The sequence below is a fragment of the Mandrillus leucophaeus genome, unplaced genomic scaffold (genome assembly GCF_000951045.1).
Source record: "Mandrillus leucophaeus isolate KB7577 unplaced genomic scaffold, Mleu.le_1.0 Scaffold392, whole genome shotgun sequence".
NCBI classification, from domain to species: Eukaryota; Metazoa; Chordata; class Mammalia; order Primates; family Cercopithecidae; genus Mandrillus; species Mandrillus leucophaeus.
The window spans coordinates 7,754-12,347 of NW_012104165.1; the positions used below are offsets into that span (position 1 = coordinate 7,754).

The 4,594-nt window shown below is 41.3% G+C and overlaps 1 non-coding gene across 1 annotated transcript; it reads right to left on the reverse strand.

Moving 5' to 3' along the window:
* Window positions 1-415: 415 nt before the first annotated feature.
* Window positions 416-488, reverse strand: TRNAA-AGC. The gene has a single exon. It is a non-coding gene; the product is annotated as a tRNA-Ala (tRNA).
* Between the last annotated feature and the right edge of the window lie 4,106 nt (window positions 489-4,594).

Genomic DNA, 4,594 nt, shown 5'->3' on the forward strand with positions numbered 1-4,594 from the left:
GTGCGTCCACAAGCTCATGAACAACTTTATGGGTTTGCTTTCTACAGTATCTGTCCAGGCACATTCTAGTTACTTGACACATCCTGGTTTCAGTCCCCTGACCAGAAAGCCGGGGCGGTATTTACCCAGGTGGCGCTGCCCTGCACTTTTCACAATTGTCTCACATTCAAGTTGCAGGCAGAAACAGGGAGAAAAGAGCAATTGTATATGTCCCTTGGTTTCACAACTCCTCGAAGAAACAGAAAATTAATTACACGGTAGACCTACACTGTACTGAATGCCAGGAGGGAGCCATCACCAGCCCTATATTGTTGCTGCTCCTATATCTTGAACCAAAGCAGTACCCTGCCCTCAGACACTGACTCGGGTTTGGAGACCTGAATGTTTGGAGACCCAAGGTCTAAATAATAAAGCTTGGAGAATGTGGGCATCGATCCCACTACCTCTTGCATGCTAAGCAAGCGCTCTACCACTTGAGCTAATTCCCCACATCTGGGGAGCTTTATTTATCCTTAGTGGGAGGTCTGGAACACAGGTGATTTCAGGGACTTCAGTGCAAAAGCAGGGATCTACTAAGAGCAGATCTTCTCATTGCTGGACCAGGACACAGGGCGCAGTGGCTGCTCATTCTCCGCAAAGAAGGAGGAGAAAAGGTAAGAAGGAGAAAGTCACAAAGGGAAAACTTGTGCTGCCAAAATGTCAAGTTTAGGGTATTCCAGGACAGAAAAAGGCATGTCCCAGCAAAGGAGGACCTGCCTAGACCTGCCCAGCTAAAGTGTCACTGATTTTTAAAAAATAACTAAATGATTTTGTGTGTGTATGTGTATTGTGTGTGTGTGTGAGTGTTTATAACAGTGGTATGGCATTATCACTTGTTCCTTGTAGCTGAGACTGTCTGGGGGTTGTGAGATGGTACAGATTTCTGAAAGGCAAAAGCTCCTGATGTTTTCATAACTAGGCCCTTTCAGGAATGAGGCCAGCATGCTGACCACTCCCCTAGGAAACCCCAGGAGACTGCTTCTTTCACTTACATCTGAGATATGGGTTGCCTCCTTGCTAAGGTGTGTCATGTACAAGTTATGTGTCCAACTATATGTCAGAGCAACAACAACAAAATTACAGAGCAGAGCCATAAAGAATAAGAGGCAAGATCATATCAGAGTGTAAGAATATGTGTAATATCAGAGTGTAAGAATCAAAATTGAGCTATGCAGAGAAGGAGTGGACATATGTTGGAGAAAACCAGGCTGTTTGTAGGAATTCCTGTGTGAATAAATAAACCTGTTCAATTTAAGTGGAGTGTGTGTGTGTGCGTGTGTGTGTCTGTGTGTCAAATACACATTGAGGGAAGCAGTGATTGAAAAGCCTGGTCACTTAGAGATATGTCGGGAGAGTTTCATGAAAACTTAAGAGAAATTGAAAAATCCTAGGCAAACGGCTTAAATAATTAAAGCAACATGTTAGAGAAAGGTATTTAGTTTTGAATGTCCGAGCTCGAACATGAGAAAACAGGAACTGGGGAGAAAGGGAAAGAAGTCATAAAGATATTAAAGGATTGAGGTTTACCCACATTTATTGTGTCAGCTCCTGAGGTGGACAGCAGGAGTCTTTCCGCAGCACCAGTGCCCATCACACTTCATGGCGCAGAATACATCCTCCTTAAACACCATAGCATGGATAACAACAGAGGTGAGTGAAAAGGAAGACAATGATTCTGGAGATGTGCAGGAAGGATCTACAGTATTTGTCAAGACACTGGGTGGAGAGATTTGAGGCAGAGGAGACGAAGACACTGGAAAGTCTTGAGCCTAGTGTTGTAGACACAAAAGAGATTCTCAATTAATATTTGATGAATGAATCCACTCATTCATTTGTATTTGTTATGTGAATGAATGTTACAGGAATGCCCTGGTGTGGAGAAAACAGATGGTGAGACTATGTGCCAGAGTAAAGCAAGAGCTCATTGTTTTTGTTTGTTTGTTTGTTTGTTTGTGTGTTTTAATTTAGAAAGAAATCTGCTTTTCATATTTGGTTTTCCTATTTAAAGCTATGTGATTTGAGGAAAATGGTTTAACTCCTCTGAGCTTTAGTGTCATCTAAAAAATTCGTATAATGCTACTGAGGGAAGCTGAAAAGCCATATCAACCAACTTACATAAAAAATAATAAGCATTCACTTCCATTTCTAATGCTTGGTGCTGAAAAAGTCCTTGTATGTGGAATATTGTTCACCTTTGAGGAATCTGCTCTCAAGAGCTGATGGGGGACTATTTTAGTGCAGTCTGTTGTCACTGGCTGTTGTGCTCTGTGAACATAAAAATAAAATAAAATAAAGATTGTGGAGGAATAGAATACAAACACATAGTAAGGTGAGATTTGCACCACACAATATAGTAAAGGATTTGTGCCTGATTCTTTTTGCCTTCTCTTGGAATCATTTTTAGCCTTTATTCTAAGTCCCCAATTATTGTCATCCCTCTCCCAACAAGATTGTTTCTCTCCACCACAGATATTCTGGTCAGGCTCTCTGGTTAACCATCTTGACCTCCTGAGCACTCTGTTTGTACTGAGACCCTGACTTATGTTCAAATGATGCTCTTCCATAGCAGGGCTTCCTGCTTTGCCCAAAGAGCATTCAATTTTTCAAGCCATTTAGGGCTCTTTCCTCACCCAGTATCTATGTGAAACCTTAGAGGGAAGCCTATTCCTGCCAGGAAGGTAATCCTGCTGGGTTCTAACCTCGATATGTAAATCCACTGTGGTAACTGGGAAAGAAATCATAAAGATATTAGAGGTTTGAGGTTTATCCACATTTACTGTGTCAGCTCCTGAGGTGAACAACATGAGTCTTTCTGCAGCTTCAGCCCCCATCACACTTCATAGGTGACGAAAACGTCCTCCATAAACACTGTAGCATGGATAACAGCAGAAAAAGATTCTGGAGAGGTTATGCGAGAAAGATCTACTGTATTTGTCAAGACACTGGGGGGAGAGATTTGAGGGAGAGGAGACAAAGGCACTGGGAAGTCTTGAGCCCAGTGTGGCAGACACAGAAGAGATTTTGAATTAGTATCTGATGAATGCAAGAATAAATCCACTCATTTATCTGTATTTGGTAAATGAATGAATGTTACATGCGTGAGCTGGTGTGAAGAAAACAGATGATGAGACTATGTGCTAAGTGAAAGCAAGAACTTATGACTTTTTCACTGAGAAAGAAATCTGCTTCTGATATCTGGTTTCCCTCTTTAAAGTTATGTGATCTGAGGAAAATGGTTTAACTCCTCTGAGCTTCAGTGTCACTGGGGTAATAATACTTGGGAAACATGAGAAACTATGTCGACCAACTTACATAAAAATTAGTAAACAGTCAGTATAATTTCTAGCACATAGTGCTGAAAAAGTCCTTGAACATGCAGTATTGTTCACCTTTAAGGAAAAGGCTCTCAAGGTCTAAAGAGAGATATCAGTGCAGTTTTGTTGCCATTGGCTGATTTGCTCATTTATTTTGTAGCAACAAGCTTCTGTGATGATAAAAATGAAATAAAGTTTAAAAAGCAAAATAGATGGTGGAGAAACACAATGGGGATGCATAGTAAAGTATGATTTTCTAGGCAAATTAGATTTGTACAAAAGAATGTAGCAGTAAAGGATTTGTGCCTGATTCTTGTTGTATTATTTTTGAATCTCATTTACCCTGTATTGTAATTCCCCAATTGTGGTAATCCTTCTCCCAACAAGATTATTTCTTTGTACTATGAACATTCTGGTCAGATTCTCTGCTTAACCATCTTGACCTCCTGAGCACTCACCTTTGTACTGAGACCCTGATATATGCCCAAATCATGCCCTTCCATAGGAGGGCTTCTGGCTTTGCCCAGGGAGCATTCAATTTTTCAAGCCATTTAGGGCTCTTTCCTCACCCAGGGTCTATATGAAACCTTAGAGGGAAGCCTGTTCTTTCCAGGAAGAGAATCCTGGTGGGTTCTAACCTCAACCTGTAAATCCACTAAGCAAGCTCCTACTGAACACCGATGATGCAAGCTCAATCCCAGAGGCCAGCACTCCACAGGAGGAACGCAACCAAAGCAGTAGCTAATGCTTACTGCGCCGTTCCTATTGATCAGATCCATCTCTAGGTGCTGTGATCCACCCAAAGAATCCCACAGTCTTTATATCCCATGTAAAGAAAGAAGATTGGAAGAAAGGGAAGTTAAATGATAGCTTCAAAATAACAACTTCCCCGATTCCTCTCCTGAAAACTGAATGTGTCACCTCCACACTGCTGAGTCCTTTACTGCCTAATGATTCTCTCCCAGTAGATATCATCACATGACTTCTTATTTATTTTTCTTATTTGCTTCCTGTCTGTTTCTCCCCTCTCCTTCCAACTATGAGGTAGTACCACAAAGGTGAGAATACCTGCGTTTTATTCACTGTGAATTGATGTACCCAAAACAGTCTCTTAACAAGGTATGTGCTTGAGAAATATTTGTTGGATGATTAAAAGAGTAAAAGAGTTCACTCACCCCACCCCATAATTGTGGTTCGATAACCTTCAGAGAAGGAAGAGAAGGAAGGAAGAGAACTTTCCC